The sequence below is a fragment of the Kogia breviceps genome, chromosome 1 (assembly GCF_026419965.1).
Source record: "Kogia breviceps isolate mKogBre1 chromosome 1, mKogBre1 haplotype 1, whole genome shotgun sequence".
Classification (NCBI taxonomy): Eukaryota; Metazoa; Chordata; class Mammalia; order Artiodactyla; family Physeteridae; genus Kogia; species Kogia breviceps.
The window spans coordinates 69,178,810-69,198,687 of NC_081310.1; positions in this window are offsets into that span (position 1 = coordinate 69,178,810).

The following is a 19,878-nucleotide window of genomic DNA, read 5'->3' on the forward strand; positions in this document are numbered from 1 at the left end:
AAGAATCTCTTTAGATAAATTTGACATTAGCAACGGACAAGGTTACATTCAGGTCTAGGGCTAGTGTCAGGTAATGACCTAGGTTTGGAATCAAGCCCTTAGGTACTTAGAGAATCAGGGCCTAATTTAAGACCTGTGCCAGGGCTTCGGGTAGGGACAGCGTCAGAGCCTGATATAGGGAGAAGGTGAGGGCCTGAGTGAGGCCCCTAGATGCAGACACTGTCAGGGCATGACTTAGGAGCAGCATTCAGGGCGTTTGTGGAGTCAGCATTCGGGTCATAGTGAAAGACATGAGCAGGGCCTGAGTGAGTCAGAGAATCGAGGCCTCAGTTAGGGAAATCTTGAGGTCCTGAGTTAGGCACAGCCTCTCGTCTTCAGTTAAGGACAGCGACAGGCCTTTCTTTGGGACTGTGTCTGGTGGGTGGATAGAAATGTGTCAGGATATTAGCTCAGGATAGTGTCCGGATTTTCATTATTGACTGCAGAAGGTCCCATGTTAGGGACAGATTCTGGGCCTTAGTGAGAGATAGGGTGAAAGTCTTAGTTAGGATCAGTGAGCGACTTAGTTAGGGAGAGTATTAGGGTTTCAATTAGGATAAGATGCAGGACATTAGCTTGGGACAGAGTCACGATCCGAGCCAGGGATAGTGTCAGCCAATGACCTGGGTTGGTGTCAAGACCTTAGTTACTTAGAGAATCAGGGCCTAATTTAGGACCTGTGTCAGGGTTTCGGGTAGGGACAGCGTCAGAGCCTGACTTAGGGAGAACATCTAGGCCTGAGTGCGGCCTAGTGTCAGCCCACTAGCTGGAGACACAGGGCATGACGTAGGAATAGCATCAGGGCCTTTGTTGGGTCAGCATTCGGGTCATAGTGAAAGAAATGAGCAGGGCCTGTGTTAGTCACAGAATCAAGGCCTCAGTTAGGGAAAGTTTCAGGGCCTGAGTTAGGCACAGCCTCAGGTCTTCACCTAAGGACGGCAACAGGCTTTCTTTTGGAAAGTATCAGGACAGTGGATAGAAAGGAGTCAGGGTAATAGCTCAGGACAGTGTCCGGATTTTAGTTATTGATTGCAGCAGGGACCATTAGGGATATATTCTGGGTGTTGGTGAGAGATAGTGTGAAGGCCCTTGTTAGGTTTAATCAGGGCTTAGTTAGGGATACTATTAGGGTTTCATTTAGGATAAGATGCAGGACATGAGCTTGGGACAGAGTCAGGTTCCGGGCCAGGGATAGCGTCGCGAAATGACCCAGGAAATGCGTGAAGACCTTCGTTATTGAGAGCATCAGGGCCTTACTTAGGACCAGCGTCAGGGCCTAAATCAGGACCACTGCCAGGTCTTCCTATACAGACAGCGTCAGAGCATAAGGAAGGTATAGCCCAAGTGCCTAAGTGAGGCCTATCTTTAGGATCTGAGTTAGGGAAAGAGTCAGGGCATGACTTAGGAGCAGCAGAAGGGCCTCTGTGGGATCAGCCTGAGGGTCTTCATTAAAGACATTATCAGGGCCTCTGTTAGGGAGAGCCTCAGGACCTCATTTTCGGACAGCATCAAGGCTTACTTTGGGTCAGTTTCAGGACCTTGGTAAGACCTGGGTCAGGATATTAACTCAGGATAGTATCAGGACTTTAGATATTGGCGGCAGTAGGGCCTTAGTTAGAGTCAGTGTCAGGGTCTGAGTTAGGAATATCATTATGGCCTTTGTTAGGTATAGTGTCAGGGAGTGAGCTAGGAGTAGTGTCAGGGTCCGAGTTACGTGTAATGTCAGGGTCTTGGTTAGGGACAGTGTCAGGGCCTGGGTTAGCACGAGTCTCCAGGCCGTAGTTAGGGAGCGGTTCACAGCATCGGGAGTAATTTCAGCGCCTTATTTATGTTCAGCATCAGGGATGATTTAGTTAGCATTAGAGGAGCCATTCCTGCAAGAACCCTGAAGGCCAACACACAAGAATGTAAGAGTGAACCATGCACGCTGCTATGAAGGAATATTCCACAGCAGTTGAGTACACTTTGTTTAAGGTTAACAAGAGTTTAAAAATTATTGTTTTAAGAAACCAATATTCATATGATGAAAGAATTTCATCGTAAAGAATCTCTTCCCCTAAACTTGACATTAGCTAAAGTCAAGATTAGATTAAGGTCTAGGGGTAGTGTCAGTTAATGACCTGGATTTGGTGTCAAGACCTTAGTTACTTAGAGAATCAAGGCCTAAAATTTAGGACCTGCGTCAAGATTTTCGGTAGGGACAGATTCAGACCTGACTTATGGAGAACGTCAAGGCCTGAGTGAGGCCTAGCGTCAGCCCCCTAGCTGCAGACACAGTCAGGGTACGACTTAGGAGCAGCAGAAACACCTTGGTTGGGTCAGCGAAAGGTCATAGTGAAAGACATGAGCAGGCCTTGAGTGAGTCACAGAATCAAGGCCTCACTTAGGGAAAGCTTCAGGGCCTGAGTTAGGCACAGCGTCAGGTCTTCATTTAATTACACCGACAGGTTTGGGACAGTGTCAGGATCGTGCATAGAAATGTGTCAGGAAATTACCTCAGGACAGTTTCCGGATTTTAGTTATTGATTGCAACAGGTCCCATGTTAGGGACAGATTCCGGGCTTTAGTGAGAGATAGTATCAAGGCCTTTGTTCGGATTAGTCAGGGCTTAGTTAGGGATACTATTAGGGTTTCATTTAGGATAAGATGCAGGACATGAGCTTGGGACAGACTCATGGTCCGAGCCAGGGATAGTGTCAGAAAATGACCTGGGTTGGTGTCATGACCTTAGTTATTTAGAGAATCAGGGCCTAATTTAGGACCTGTGTCAGGGCTTCGGGTAGGGACAGCGTCAGAGCCTGACTTAGGGAGAACGTCTAGGCCTGAGTGAGGCCTAGTGCCAGCCCACCTGCTGGAGACACAGTCAGGGCATGACGTAGGAACAGCATCAGGGCCTTTGTGGGGTCAGCATGCAGGTCATAGTGAAAGACATGAACAGGGCCTGTGTTAGTCACAGAATCAAGGCCTCAGTTAGGGAAAGCTTCAGGGCCTGAGTTAGGCACAGCCTCAGGTCTTCACTTAAGGACGGCAACAGGCTTTCTTTTGGAAAGTATCAGAACAGTGGATAGAAATGAGTCAGGATATTAGCTCAGGACAGTGTCCGGGTTTTAGTTATTGATTGCAACAGGTCCCATGTTAGGGACAGATTCCGGGCTTTAGTGAGAGATAGTGTCAAGGCCTTTGTTCGGATTGGTCAGGGCTTAGTTAGGGATACTATTAGGGTTTCATTTAGGATAAGATGCAGGACATGAGCTTGGGACAGAGTCAGGTTCCGGGCCAGGGATAGCGTCACGAAATGACCCAGGAAAAGCGTGAAGACCTTCGTTATTGAGAGCCTCAGGGCCTTACTTAGGACCAGCGTGAGGGCCTAAATCAGGACCACTGCCAGGGCTTCCTATACAGACAGCGTCAGAGCATAAGGAAGGTACAGCCAAAGGGCCTAAGTGAGGCTTATGTTTAGGGCCTGAGTTCGGGACACTGTCAGGGCATGACTTAGGAGCAGCAGAAGGGCCTCTGTGGGATCAGCGTGAGGGTCTTCACTAAAGACATTATCAGGGCCTCTGTTAGGGAGAGCCTCAGGGCCTCATTTTCAGACAGCATCAAGGCTTACTTTGGGTCAGTTTCAGGACCTTGGTAAGACCTGGGTCAGGATATTAACTCAGGATAGCATCAGGACTTTAGATATTGGCGGCAGTAGGGCCTTAGTTAGAGTCAGTGTCAGGGTCTGAGTTAGGAATATCATTATGGGCTTTGTTAGGTAATAGTGTCAGGGACTGAGCTAGGAGTAGTGTCAGGGTCCGAGTTACGTGTAATGTCAGGGTCTTGGTTTGGGACAGTGTCAGGGCCTGGTTTAGCACGAGTCTCCAGGCCGTAGTTAGGGACAGGTTCAGAGCATCGGGAGTAATTTCAGCGCCTTATTTATGTTCAGCATCAGGGATGATTTAGTTAGCATAAGAGGAGCCATTCCTGCAAGAACCCTGAAGGCCAACACACAAGAATGTAAAAGTGAACCATGCACGCTGCTATGAAGGAATATTCCACAGCAGTTGAGTACACTTTGTTTAAGGTTAACAAGAGTTTAAAATTTATTTTTTTAAGAAACCAATATTCATATGATGAAAGAATTTCGTCATAAAGAATCTCTTTCCCTAAACTTGACATTAGCTAAAGTCAAGATTAGATTCAGGTCTAGGGGTAGTGTCAGTTAATGACCTAGATTTAGTGTCAAGACCTTAGTTACTTAGAGAATCAAGGCCTAAAATTTAGGACCTGCGTCAAGATTTTCGGTAGGGACAGCGTCAGACTTGACTTATGGAGAACGTCAGGGCCTGAGTGAGGCCTATCGTCAGCCCCGTAGCTGTAGACACAGTCAGGGCATGACTTAGGAGCAGCATAAACACCTTGGTTGGGTCAGCGAAAGGTCATAGTGAAAGACATGAGCAGGCCTTGAGTGAGTCACAGAATCAAGGCCTCACTTAGGGAAAGCTTCAGGGCCTGAGTTAGGCACAGTGTCTGGTCTTCACTTAAAGACACCGACCGGTTTGGGACAGTGTCAGGATCGTGCATAGAAATGTGTCAGGAAATTATCTCAGGACAGTGTCCGGATTTTAGTTATTGATTGCAACAGGTGCCATGTTAGGGACAGATTCCGGGCTTTAGTGAGAGATAGTGTCAAGGCCTTTGTTCGGATTGGTCAGGGCTTAGTTAGGGATACTATTAGGGTTTCATTTAGGATAAGATGCAGGACATGAGCTTGGGACAGAGTCAGGTTCCGGGCCAGGGATAGCGTCACGAAATGACCCAGGAAAAGCGTGAAGACCTTCGTTATTGAGAGCCTCAGGGCCTTACTTAGGACCAGCGTGAGGGCCTTACTTAGGACCAGCGTGAGGGCCTAAATCAGGACCACTGCCAGGGCTTCCTATACAGACAGCGTCAGAGCATAAGGAAGGTACAGCCAAAGGGCCTAAGTGAGGCTTATGTTTAGGGCCTGAGTTCGGGACACTGTCAGGGCATGACTTAGGAGCAGCAGAAGGGCCTCTGTGGGATCAGCGTCAGGTTCTTCACTAAAGACATTATCAGGGCCTCTGTTAGGGAGAGCCTCAGGGCCTTATTTATGGACAGCATCAAGGCTTACTTTGGGTCAGTTTCAGGACCTTGGTAAGACCTGGGTCAGGATATTAACTCAGGATAGTATCAGGATTTTAGATATTGGCGGCAGCTGGGCTGTAGTTAGAAACAGTGTCAGGGCCTGAGTTAGGACTAGCATTATAGCCTTTGTTAGGTATAGTGTCAGGGACTGAGCTAGGAGTTGTGTGAGGGCCTTTGCTAGGGACAGTGTCAGGACCTGAGCTAGGATGAGCCTCCAGGCCTCAGTTTGGGACAGGTTCACAGCCTTGAGACTAATTTCAGGACGTTATTTAGGGACAGCATCAGGGATTTAGTTAGCATAACAGTAGGCATTCCTACAAGCACCCTTTAAGCCAACACACGCAGATGCAGAAGGAAACCATACACGCTGGTATAAAGGAATATTCCGCAGAAGTTGAGTACATTTTGTTTAAGGTCAGTAAGAGTTTAAACATTATTTTTTTCAGAAAACTCTATTCAGAAGATGAAAGAATTTCATCCTAAAGAATCTCTTTAGATAAATTTGACATTAGCAACGGACAAGGTTACATTCAGGTCTAGGGCTAGTGTCAGGTAATGACCTAGGTTTGGAATCAAGCCCTTAGGTACTTAGAGAATCAGGGCCTAATTTAAGACCTGTGCCAGGGCTTCGGGTAGGGACAGCGTCAGAGCCTGATATAGGGAGAAGGTGAGGGCCTGAGTGAGGCCCCTAGATGCAGACACTGTCAGGGCATGACTTAGGAGCAGCATTCAGGGCGTTTGTGGAGTCAGCATTCGGGTCATAGTGAAAGACATGAGCAGGGCCTGAGTGAGTCAGAGAATCGAGGCCTCAGTTAGGGAAATCTTGAGGTCCTGAGTTAGGCACAGCCTCTCGTCTTCAGTTAAGGACAGCGACAGGCCTTTCTTTGGGACTGTGTCTGGTGGGTGGATAGAAATGTGTCAGGATATTAGCTCAGGATAGTGTCCGGATTTTCATTATTGACTGCAGAAGGTCCCATGTTAGGGACAGATTCTGGGCCTTAGTGAGAGATAGGGTGAAAGTCTTAGTTAGGATCAGTGAGCGCCTTAGTTAGGGAGAGTATTAGGGTTTCAATTAGGATAAGATGCAGGACATTAGCTTGGGACAGAGTCACGATCCGAGCCAGGGATAGTGTCAGCCAATGACCTGGGTTGGTGTCAAGACCTTAGTTACTTAGAGAATCAGGGCCTAATTTAGGACCTGTGTCAGGGTTTCGGGTAGGGACAGCGTCAGAGCCTGACTTAGGGAGAACATCTAGGCCTGAGTGCGGCCTAGTGTCAGCCCACTAGCTGGAGACACAGGGCATGACGTAGGAATAGCATCAGGGCCTTTGTTGGGTCAGCATTCGGGTCATAGTGAAAGAAATGAGCAGGGCCTGTGTTAGTCACAGAATCAAGGCCTCAGTTAGGGAAAGTTTCAGGGCCTGAGTTAGGCACAGCCTCAGGTCTTCACCTAAGGACGGCAACAGGCTTTCTTTTGGAAAGTATCAGGACAGTGGATAGAAAGGAGTCAGGGTAATAGCTCAGGACAGTGTCCGGATTTTAGTTATTGATTGCAGCAGGGACCATTAGGGATATATTCTGGGTGTTGGTGAGAGATAGTGTGAAGGCCCTTGTTAGGTTTAATCAGGGCTTAGTTAGGGATACTATTAGGGTTTCATTTAGGATAAGATGCAGGACATGAGCTTGGGACAGAGTCAGGTTCCGGGCCAGGGATAGCGTCGCGAAATGACCCAGGAAATGCGTGAAGACCTTCGTTATTGAGAGCATCAGGGCCTTACTTAGGACCAGCGTCAGGGCCTAAATCAGGACCACTGCCAGGTCTTCCTATACAGACAGCGTCAGAGCATAAGGAAGGTATAGCCCAAGTGCCTAAGTGAGGCCTATCTTTAGGATCTGAGTTAGGGAAAGAGTCAGGGCATGACTTAGGAGCAGCAGAAGGGCCTCTGTGGGATCAGCCTGAGGGTCTTCATTAAAGACATTATCAGGGCCTCTGTTAGGGAGAGCCTCAGGACCTCATTTTCGGACAGCATCAAGGCTTACTTTGGGTCAGTTTCAGGACCTTGGTAAGACCTGGGTCAGGATATTAACTCAGGATAGTATCAGGACTTTAGATATTGGCGGCAGTAGGGCCTTAGTTAGAGTCAGTGTCAGGGTCTGAGTTAGGAATATCATTATGGCCTTTGTTAGGTATAGTGTCAGGGAGTGAGCTAGGAGTAGTGTCAGGGTCCGAGTTACGTGTAATGTCAGGGTCTTGGTTAGGGACAGTGTCAGCGCCTGGGTTAGCACGAGTCTCCAGGCCGTAGTTAGGGAGCGGTTCACAGCATCGGGAGTAATTTCAGCGCCTTATTTATGTTCAGCATCAGGGATGATTTAGTTAGCATAAGAGGAGCCATTCCTGCAAGAACCCTGAAGGCCAACACACAAGAATGTAAAAGTGAACCATGCACGCTGCTATGAAGGAATATTCCACAGCAGTTGAGTACACTTTGTTTAAGGTTAACAAGAGTTTAAAAATTATTGTTTTAAGAAACCAATATTCATATGATGAAAGAATTTCATCGTAAAGAATCTCTTCCCCTAAACTTGACATTAGCTAAAGTCAAGATTAGATTAAGGTCTAGGGGTAGTGTCAGTTAATGACCTGGATTTGGTGTCAAGACCTTAGTTACTTAGAGAATCAAGGCCTAAAATTTAGGACCTGCGTCAAGATTTTCGGTAGGGACAGATTCAGACCTGACTTATGGAGAACGTCAAGGCCTGAGTGAGGCCTAGCGTCAGCCCCCTAGCTGCAGACACAGTCAGGGTACGACTTAGGAGCAGCAGAAACACCTTGGTTGGGTCAGCGAAAGGTCATAGTGAAAGACATGAGCAGGCCTTGAGTGAGTCACAGAATCAAGGCCTCACTTAGGGAAAGCTTCAGGGCCTGAGTTAGGCACAGCGTCAGGTCTTCATTTAATTACACCGACAGGTTTGGGACAGTGTCAGGATCGTGCATAGAAATGTGTCAGGAAATTACCTCAGGACAGTTTCCGGATTTTAGTTATTGATTGCAACAGGTCCCATGTTAGGGACAGATTCCGGGCTTTAGTGAGAGATAGTATCAAGGCCTTTGTTCGGATTAGTCAGGGCTTAGTTAGGGATACTATTAGGGTTTCATTTAGGATAAGATGCAGGACATGAGCTTGGGACAGACTCATGGTCCGAGCCAGGGATAGTGTCAGAAAATGACCTGGGTTGGTGTCATGACCTTAGTTATTTAGAGAATCAGGGCCTAATTTAGGACCTGTGTCAGGGCTTCGGGTAGGGACAGCGTCAGAGCCTGACTTAGGGAGAACGTCTAGGCCTGAGTGAGGCCTAGTGCCAGCCCACCTGCTGGAGACACAGTCAGGGCATGACGTAGGAACAGCATCAGGGCCTTTGTGGGGTCAGCATGCAGGTCATAGTGAAAGACATGAACAGGGCCTGTGTTAGTCACAGAATCAAGGCCTCAGTTAGGGAAAGCTTCAGGGCCTGAGTTAGGCACAGCCTCAGGTCTTCACTTAAGGACGGCAACAGGCTTTCTTTTGGAAAGTATCAGAACAGTGGATAGAAATGAGTCAGGATATTAGCTCAGGACAGTGTCCGGGTTTTAGTTATTGATTGCAACAGGTCCCATGTTAGGGACAGATTCCGGGCTTTAGTGAGAGATAGTGTCAAGGCCTTTGTTCGGATTGGTCAGGGCTTAGTTAGGGATACTATTAGGGTTTCATTTAGGATAAGATGCAGGACATGAGCTTGGGACAGAGTCAGGTTCCGGGCCAGGGATAGCGTCACGAAATGACCCAGGAAAAGCGTGAAGACCTTCGTTATTGAGAGCCTCAGGGCCTTACTTAGGACCAGCGTGAGGGCCTTACTTAGGACCAGCGTGAGGGCCTAAATCAGGACCACTGCCAGGGCTTCCTATACAGACAGCGTCAGAGCATAAGGAAGGTACAGCCAAAGGGCCTAAGTGAGGCTTATGTTTAGGGCCTGAGTTCGGGACACTGTCAGGGCATGACTTAGGAGCAGCAGAAGGGCCTCTGTGGGATCAGCGTCAGGTTCTTCACTAAAGACATTATCAGGGCCTCTGTTAGGGAGAGCCTCAGGGCCTTATTTATGGACAGCATCAAGGCTTACTTTGGGTCAGTTTCAGGACCTTGGTAAGACCTGGGTCAGGATATTAACTCAGGATAGTATCAGGATTTTAGATATTGGCGGCAGCTGGGCTGTAGTTAGAAACAGTGTCAGGGCCTGAGTTAGGACTAGCATTATAGCCTTTGTTAGGTATAGTGTCAGGGACTGAGCTAGGAGTTGTGTGAGGGCCTTTGCTAGGGACAGTGTCAGGACCTGAGCTAGGATGAGCCTCCAGGCCTCAGTTTGGGACAGGTTCACAGCCTTGAGACTAATTTCAGGACGTTATTTAGGGACAGCATCAGGGATTTAGTTAGCATAACAGTAGGCATTCCTACAAGCACCCTTTAAGCCAACACACGCAGATGCAGAAGGAAACCATACACGCTGGTATAAAGGAATATTCCGCAGAAGTTGAGTACATTTTGTTTAAGGTCAGTAAGAGTTTAAACATTATTTTTTTCAGAAAACTCTATTCAGAAGATGAAAGAATTTCATCCTAAAGAATCTCTTTAGATAAATTTGACATTAGCAACGGACAAGGTTACATTCAGGTCTAGGGCTAGTGTCAGGTAATGACCTAGGTTTGGAATCAAGCCCTTAGGTACTTAGAGAATCAGGGCCTAATTTAAGACCTGTGCCAGGGCTTCGGGTAGGGACAGCGTCAGAGCCTGATATAGGGAGAAGGTGAGGGCCTGAGTGAGGCCCCTAGATGCAGACACTGTCAGGGCATGACTTAGGAGCAGCATTCAGGGCGTTTGTGGAGTCAGCATTCGGGTCATAGTGAAAGACATGAGCAGGGCCTGAGTGAGTCAGAGAATCGAGGCCTCAGTTAGGGAAATCTTGAGGTCCTGAGTTAGGCACAGCCTCTCGTCTTCAGTTAAGGACAGCGACAGGCCTTTCTTTGGGACTGTGTCTGGTGGGTGGATAGAAATGTGTCAGGATATTAGCTCAGGATAGTGTCTGGATTTTCATTATTGACTGCAGAAGGTCCCATGTTAGGGACAGATTCTGGGCCTTAGTGAGAGATAGGGTGAAAGTCTTAGTTAGGATCAGTGAGCGACTTAGTTAGGGAGAGTATTAGGGTTTCAATTAGGATAAGATGCAGGACATTAGCTTGGGACAGAGTCACGATCCGAGCCAGGGATAGTGTCAGCCAATGACCTGGGTTGGTGTCAAGACCTTAGTTACTTAGAGAATCAGGGCCTAATTTAGGACCTGTGTCAGGGTTTCGGGTAGGGACAGCGTCAGAGCCTGACTTAGGGAGAACATCTAGGCCTGAGTGCGGCCTAGTGTCAGCCCACTAGCTGGAGACACAGGGCATGACGTAGGAATAGCATCAGGGCCTTTGTTGGGTCAGCATTCGGGTCATAGTGAAAGAAATGAGCAGGGCCTGTGTTAGTCACAGAATCAAGGCCTCAGTTAGGGAAAGTTTCAGGGCCTGAGTTAGGCACAGCCTCAGGTCTTCACCTAAGGACGGCAACAGGCTTTCTTTTGGAAAGTATCAGGACAGTGGATAGAAAGGAGTCAGGGTAATAGCTCAGGACAGTGTCCGGATTTTAGTTATTGATTGCAGCAGGGACCATTAGGGATATATTCTGGGTGTTGGTGAGAGATAGTGTGAAGGCCCTTGTTAGGTTTAATCAGGGCTTAGTTAGGGATACTATTAGGGTTTCATTTAGGATAAGATGCAGGACATGAGCTTGGGACAGAGTCAGGTTCCGGGCCAGGGATAGCGTCGCGAAATGACCCAGGAAATGCGTGAAGACCTTCGTTATTGAGAGCATCAGGGCCTTACTTAGGACCAGCGTCAGGGCCTAAATCAGGACCACTGCCAGGTCTTCCTATACAGACAGCGTCAGAGCATAAGGAAGGTATAGCCCAAGTGCCTAAGTGAGGCCTATCTTTAGGATCTGAGTTAGGGAAAGAGTCAGGGCATGACTTAGGAGCAGCAGAAGGGCCTCTGTGGGATCAGCCTGAGGGTCTTCATTAAAGACATTATCAGGGCCTCTGTTAGGGAGAGCCTCAGGACCTCATTTTCGGACAGCATCAAGGCTTACTTTGGGTCAGTTTCAGGACCTTGGTAAGACCTGGGTCAGGATATTAACTCAGGATAGTATCAGGACTTTAGATATTGGCGGCAGTAGGGCCTTAGTTAGAGTCAGTGTCAGGGTCTGAGTTAGGAATATCATTATGGCCTTTGTTAGGTATAGTGTCAGGGAGTGAGCTAGGAGTAGTGTCAGGGTCCGAGTTACGTGTAATGTCAGGGTCTTGGTTAGGGACAGTGTCAGCGCCTGGGTTAGCACGAGTCTCCAGGCCGTAGTTAGGGAGCGGTTCACAGCATCGGGAGTAATTTCAGCGCCTTATTTATGTTCAGCATCAGGGATGATTTAGTTAGCATAAGAGGAGCCATTCCTGCAAGAACCCTGAAGGCCAACACACAAGAATGTAAAAGTGAACCATGCACGCTGCTATGAAGGAATATTCCACAGCAGTTGAGTACACTTTGTTTAAGGTTAACAAGAGTTTAAAAATTATTGTTTTAAGAAACCAATATTCATATGATGAAAGAATTTCATCGTAAAGAATCTCTTCCCCTAAACTTGACATTAGCTAAAGTCAAGATTAGATTAAGGTCTAGGGGTAGTGTCAGTTAATGACCTGGATTTGGTGTCAAGACCTTAGTTACTTAGAGAATCAAGGCCTAAAATTTAGGACCTGCGTCAAGATTTTCGGTAGGGACAGATTCAGACCTGACTTATGGAGAACGTCAAGGCCTGAGTGAGGCCTAGCGTCAGCCCCCTAGCTGCAGACACAGTCAGGGTACGACTTAGGAGCAGCAGAAACACCTTGGTTGGGTCAGCGAAAGGTCATAGTGAAAGACATGAGCAGGCCTTGAGTGAGTCACAGAATCAAGGCCTCACTTAGGGAAAGCTTCAGGGCCTGAGTTAGGCACAGCGTCAGGTCTTCATTTAATTACACCGACAGGTTTGGGACAGTGTCAGGATCGTGCATAGAAATGTGTCAGGAAATTACCTCAGGACAGTTTCCGGATTTTAGTTATTGATTGCAACAGGTCCCATGTTAGGGACAGATTCCGGGCTTTAGTGAGAGATAGTATCAAGGCCTTTGTTCGGATTAGTCAGGGCTTAGTTAGGGATACTATTAGGGTTTCATTTAGGATAAGATGCAGGACATGAGCTTGGGACAGACTCATGGTCCGAGCCAGGGATAGTGTCAGAAAATGACCTGGGTTGGTGTCATGACCTTAGTTATTTAGAGAATCAGGGCCTAATTTAGGACCTGTGTCAGGGCTTCGGGTAGGGACAGCGTCAGAGCCTGACTTAGGGAGAACGTCTAGGCCTGAGTGAGGCCTAGTGCCAGCCCACCTGCTGGAGACACAGTCAGGGCATGACGTAGGAACAGCATCAGGGCCTTTGTGGGGTCAGCATGCAGGTCATAGTGAAAGACATGAACAGGGCCTGTGTTAGTCACAGAATCAAGGCCTCAGTTAGGGAAAGCTTCAGGGCCTGAGTTAGGCACAGCCTCAGGTCTTCACTTAAGGACGGCAACAGGCTTTCTTTTGGAAAGTATCAGAACAGTGGATAGAAATGAGTCAGGATATTAGCTCAGGACAGTGTCCGGGTTTTAGTTATTGATTGCAACAGGTCCCATGTTAGGGACAGATTCCGGGCTTTAGTGAGAGATAGTGTCAAGGCCTTTGTTCGGATTAGTCAGGGCTTAGTTAGGGATACTATTAGGGTTTCATTTAGGATAAGATGCAGGACATGAGCTTGGGACAGAGTCAGGTTCCGGGCCAGGGATAGCGTCACGAAATGACCCAGGAAAAGCGTGAAGACCTTCGTTATTGAGAGCCTCAGGGCCTTACTTAGGACCAGCGTGAGGGCCTAAATCAGGACCACTGCCAGGGCTTCCTATACAGACAGCGTCAGAGCATAAGGAAGGTACAGCCAAAGGGCCTAAGTGAGGCTTATGTTTAGGGCCTGAGTTCGGGACACTGTCAGGGCATGACTTAGGAGCAGCAGAAGGGCCTCTGTGGGATCAGCGTGAGGGTCTTCACTAAAGACATTATCAGGGCCTCTGTTAGGGAGAGCCTCAGGGCCTCATTTTCAGACAGCATCAAGGCTTACTTTGGGTCAGTTTCAGGACCTTGGTAAGACCTGGGTCAGGATATTAACTCAGGATAGCATCAGGACTTTAGATATTGGCGGCAGTAGGGCCTTAGTTAGAGTCAGTGTCAGGGTCTGAGTTAGGAATATCATTATGGGCTTTGTTAGGTAATAGTGTCAGGGACTGAGCTAGGAGTAGTGTCAGGGTCCGAGTTACGTGTAATGTCAGGGTCTTGGTTTGGGACAGTGTCAGGGCCTGGTTTAGCACGAGTCTCCAGGCCGTAGTTAGGGACAGGTTCAGAGCATCGGGAGTAATTTCAGCGCCTTATTTATGTTCAGCATCAGGGATGATTTAGTTAGCATAAGAGGAGCCATTCCTGCAAGAACCCTGAAGGCCAACACACAAGAATGTAAAAGTGAACCATGCACGCTGCTATGAAGGAATATTCCACAGCAGTTGAGTACACTTTGTTTAAGGTTAACAAGAGTTTAAAATTTATTTTTTTAAGAAACCAATATTCATATGATGAAAGAATTTCGTCATAAAGAATCTCTTTCCCTAAACTTGACATTAGCTAAAGTCAAGATTAGATTCAGGTCTAGGGGTAGTGTCAGTTAATGACCTAGATTTAGTGTCAAGACCTTAGTTACTTAGAGAATCAAGGCCTAAAATTTAGGACCTGCGTCAAGATTTTCGGTAGGGACAGCGTCAGACTTGACTTATGGAGAACGTCAGGGCCTGAGTGAGGCCTATCGTCAGCCCCGTAGCTGTAGACACAGTCAGGGCATGACTTAGGAGCAGCATAAACACCTTGGTTGGGTCAGCGAAAGGTCATAGTGAAAGACATGAGCAGGCCTTGAGTGAGTCACAGAATCAAGGCCTCACTTAGGGAAAGCTTCAGGGCCTGAGTTAGGCACAGTGTCTGGTCTTCACTTAAAGACACCGACCGGTTTGGGACAGTGTCAGGATCGTGCATAGAAATGTGTCAGGAAATTATCTCAGGACAGTGTCCGGATTTTAGTTATTGATTGCAACAGGTGCCATGTTAGGGACAGATTCCGGGCTTTAGTGAGAGATAGTGTCAAGGCCTTTGTTCGGATTGGTCAGGGCTTAGTTAGGGATACTATTAGGGTTTCATTTAGGATAAGATGCAGGACATGAGCTTGGGACAGAGTCAGGTTCCGGGCCAGGGATAGCGTCACGAAATGACCCAGGAAAAGCGTGAAGACCTTCGTTATTGAGAGCCTCAGGGCCTTACTTAGGACCAGCGTGAGGGCCTTACTTAGGACCAGCGTGAGGGCCTAAATCAGGACCACTGCCAGGGCTTCCTATACAGACAGCGTCAGAGCATAAGGAAGGTACAGCCAAAGGGCCTAAGTGAGGCTTATGTTTAGGGCCTGAGTTCGGGACACTGTCAGGGCATGACTTAGGAGCAGCAGAAGGGCCTCTGTGGGATCAGCGTCAGGTTCTTCACTAAAGACATTATCAGGGCCTCTGTTAGGGAGAGCCTCAGGGCCTTATTTATGGACAGCATCAAGGCTTACTTTGGGTCAGTTTCAGGACCTTGGTAAGACCTGGGTCAGGATATTAACTCAGGATAGTATCAGGATTTTAGATATTGGCGGCAGCTGGGCTGTAGTTAGAAACAGTGTCAGGGCCTGAGTTAGGACTAGCATTATAGCCTTTGTTAGGTATAGTGTCAGGGACTGAGCTAGGAGTTGTGTGAGGGCCTTTGCTAGGGACAGTGTCAGGACCTGAGCTAGGATGAGCCTCCAGGCCTCAGTTTGGGACAGGTTCACAGCCTTGAGACTAATTTCAGGACGTTATTTAGGGACAGCATCAGGGATTTAGTTAGCATAACAGTAGGCATTCCTACAAGCACCCTTTAAGCCAACACACGCAGATGCAGAAGGAAACCATACACGCTGGTATAAAGGAATATTCCGCAGAAGTTGAGTACATTTTGTTTAAGGTCAGTAAGAGTTTAAACATTATTTTTTTCAGAAAACTCTATTCAGAAGATGAAAGAATTTCATCCTAAAGAATCTCTTTAGATAAATTTGACATTAGCAACGGACAAGGTTACATTCAGGTCTAGGGCTAGTGTCAGGTAATGACCTAGGTTTGGAATCAAGCCCTTAGGTACTTAGAGAATCAGGGCCTAATTTAAGACCTGTGCCAGGGCTTCGGGTAGGGACAGCGTCAGAGCCTGATATAGGGAGAAGGTGAGGGCCTGAGTGAGGCCCCTAGATGCAGACACTGTCAGGGCATGACTTAGGAGCAGCATTCAGGGCGTTTGTGGAGTCAGCATTCGGGTCATAGTGAAAGACATGAGCAGGGCCTGAGTGAGTCAGAGAATCGAGGCCTCAGTTAGGGAAATCTTGAGGTCCTGAGTTAGGCACAGCCTCTCGTCTTCAGTTAAGGACAGCGACAGGCCTTTCTTTGGGACTGTGTCTGGTGGGTGGATAGAAATGTGTCAGGATATTAGCTCAGGATAGTGTCCGGATTTTCATTATTGACTGCAGAAGGTCCCATGTTAGGGACAGATTCTGGGCCTTAGTGAGAGATAGGGTGAAAGTCTTAGTTAGGATCAGTGAGCGACTTAGTTAGGGAGAGTATTAGGGTTTCAATTAGGATAAGATGCAGGACATTAGCTTGGGACAGAGTCACGATCCGAGCCAGGGATAGTGTCAGCCAATGACCTGGGTTGGTGTCAAGACCTTAGTTACTTAGAGAATCAGGGCCTAATTTAGGACCTGTGTCAGGGTTTCGGGTAGGGACAGCGTCAGAGCCTGACTTAGGGAGAACATCTAGGCCTGAGTGCGGCCTAGTGTCAGCCCACTAGCTGGAGACACAGGGCATGACGTAGGAATAGCATCAGGGCCTTTGTTGGGTCAGCATTCGGGTCATAGTGAAAGAAATGAGCAGGGCCTGTGTTAGTCACAGAATCAAGGCCTCAGTTAGGGAAAGTTTCAGGGCCTGAGTTAGGCACAGCCTCAGGTCTTCACCTAAGGACGGCAACAGGCTTTCTTTTGGAAAGTATCAGGACAGTGGATAGAAAGGAGTCAGGGTAATAGCTCAGGACAGTGTCCGGATTTTAGTTATTGATTGCAGCAGGGACCATTAGGGATATATTCTGGGTGTTGGTGAGAGATAGTGTGAAGGCCCTTGTTAGGTTTAATCAGGGCTTAGTTAGGGATACTATTAGGGTTTCTTTTAGGATAAGATGCAGGACATGAGCTTGGGACAGAGTCAGGTTCCGGGCCAGGGATAGCGTCGCGAAATGACCCAGGAAATGCGTGAAGACCTTCGTTATTGAGAGCATCAGGGCCTTACTTAGGACCAGCGTCAGGGCCTAAATCAGGACCACTGCCAGGTCTTCCTATACAGACAGCGTCAGAGCATAAGGAAGGTATAGCCCAAGTGCCTAAGTGAGGCCTATCTTTAGGATCTGAGTTAGGGAAAGAGTCAGGGCATGACTTAGGAGCAGCAGAAGGGCCTCTGTGGGATCAGCCTGAGGGTCTTCATTAAAGACATTATCAGGGCCTCTGTTAGGGAGAGCCTCAGGACCTCATTTTCGGACAGCATCAAGGCTTACTTTGGGTCAGTTTCAGGACCTTGGTAAGACCTGGGTCAGGATATTAACTCAGGATAGTATCAGGACTTTAGATATTGGCGGCAGTAGGGCCTTAGTTAGAGTCAGTGTCAGGGTCTGAGTTAGGAATATCATTATGGCCTTTGTTAGGTATAGTGTCAGGGAGTGAGCTAGGAGTAGTGTCAGGGTCCGAGTTACGTGTAATGTCAGGGTCTTGGTTAGGGACAGTGTCAGCGCCTGGGTTAGCACGAGTCTCCAGGCCGTAGTTAGGGAGCGGTTCACAGCATCGGGAGTAATTTCAGCGCCTTATTTATGTTCAGCATCAGGGATGATTTAGTTAGCATAAGAGGAGCCATTCCTGCAAGAACCCTGAAGGCCAACACACAAGAATGTAAAAGTGAACCATGCACGCTGCTATGAAGGAATATTCCACAGCAGTTGAGTACACTTTGTTTAAGGTTAACAAGAGTTTAAAAATTATTGTTTTAAGAAACCAATATTCATATGATGAAAGAATTTCATCGTAAAGAATCTCTTCCCCTAAACTTGACATTAGCTAAAGTCAAGATTAGATTAAGGTCTAGGGGTAGTGTCAGTTAATGACCTGGATTTGGTGTCAAGACCTTAGTTACTTAGAGAATCAAGGCCTAAAATTTAGGACCTGCGTCAAGATTTTCGGTAGGGACAGATTCAGACCTGACTTATGGAGAACGTCAAGGCCTGAGTGAGGCCTAGCGTCAGCCCCCTAGCTGCAGACACAGTCAGGGTACGACTTAGGAGCAGCAGAAACACCTTGGTTGGGTCAGCGAAAGGTCATAGTGAAAGACATGAGCAGGCCTTGAGTGAGTCACAGAATCAAGGCCTCACTTAGGGAAAGCTTCAGGGCCTGAGTTAGGCACAGCGTCAGGTCTTCATTTAATTACACCGACAGGTTTGGGACAGTGTCAGGATCGTGCATAGAAATGTGTCAGGAAATTACCTCAGGACAGTTTCCGGATTTTAGTTATTGATTGCAACAGGTCCCATGTTAGGGACAGATTCCGGGCTTTAGTGAGAGATAGTATCAAGGCCTTTGTTCGGATTAGTCAGGGCTTAGTTAGGGATACTATTAGGGTTTCATTTAGGATAAGATGCAGGACATGAGCTTGGGACAGACTCATGGTCCGAGCCAGGGATAGTGTCAGAAAATGACCTGGGTTGGTGTCATGACCTTAGTTATTTAGAGAATCAGGGCCTAATTTAGGACCTGTGTCAGGGCTTCGGGTAGGGACAGCGTCAGAGCCTGACTTAGGGAGAACGTCTAGGCCTGAGTGAGGCCTAGTGCCAGCCCACCTGCTGGAGACACAGTCAGGGCATGACGTAGGAACAGCATCAGGGCCTTTGTGGGGTCAGCATGCAGGTCATAGTGAAAGACATGAACAGGGCCTGTGTTAGTCACAGAATCAAGGCCTCAGTTAGGGAAAGCTTCAGGGCCTGAGTTAGGCACAGCCTCAGGTCTTCACTTAAGGACGGCAACAGGCTTTCTTTTGGAAAGTATCAGAACAGTGGATAGAAATGAGTCAGGATATTAGCTCAGGACAGTGTCCGGGTTTTAGTTATTGATTGCAACAGGTCCCATGTTAGGGACAGATTCCGGGCTTTAGTGAGAGATAGTGTCAAGGCCTTTGTTCGGATTAGTCAGGGCTTAGTTAGGGATACTATTAGGGTTTCATTTAGGATAAGATGCAGGACATGAGCTTGGGACAGAGTCAGGTTCCGGGCCAGGGATAGCGTCACGAAATGACCCAGGAAAAGCGTGAAGACCTTCGTTATTGAGAGCCTCAGGGCCTTACTTAGGACCAGCGTGAGGGCCTAAATCAGGACCACTGCCAGGGCTTCCTATACAGACAGCGTCAGAGCATAAGGAAGGTACAGCCAAAGGGCCTAAGTGAGGCTTATGTTTAGGGCCTGAGTTCGGGACACTGTCAGGGCATGACTTAGGAGCAGCAGAAGGGCCTCTGTGGGATCAGCGTGAGGGTCTTCACTAAAGACATTATCAGGGCCTCTGTTAGGGAGAGCCTCAGGGCCTCATTTTCAGACAGCATCAAGGCTTACTTTGGGTCAGTTTCAGGACCTTGGTAAGACCTGGGTCAGGATATTAACTCAGGATAGCATCAGGACTTTAGATATTGGCGGCAGTAGGGCCTTAGTTAGAGTCAGTGTCAGGGTCTGAGTTAGGAATATCATTATGGGCTTTGTTAGGTAATAGTGTCAGGGACTGAGCTAGGAGTAGTGTCAGGGTCCGAGTTACGTGTAATGTCAGGGTCTTGGTTTGGGACAGTGTCAGGGCCTGGTTTAGCACGAGTCTCCAGGCCGTAGTTAGGGACAGGTTCAGAGCATCGGGAGTAATTTCAGCGCCTTATTTATGTTCAGCATCAGGGATGATTTAGTTAGCATAAGAGGAGCCATTCCTGCAAGAACCCTGAAGGCCAACACACAAGAATGTAAAAGTGAACCATGCACGCTGCTATGAAGGAATATTCCACAGCAGTTGAGTACACTTTGTTTAAGGTTAACAAGAGTTTAAAATTTATTTTTTTAAGAAACCAATATTCATATGATGAAAGAATTTCGTCATAAAGAATCTCTTTCCCTAAACTTGACATTAGCTAAAGTCAAGATTAGATTCAGGTCTAGGGGTAGTGTCAGTTAATGACCTAGATTTAGTGTCAAGACCTTAGTTACTTAGAGAATCAAGGCCTAAAATTTAGGACCTGCGTCAAGATTTTCGGTAGGGACAGCGTCAGACTTGACTTATGGAGAACGTCAGGGCCTGA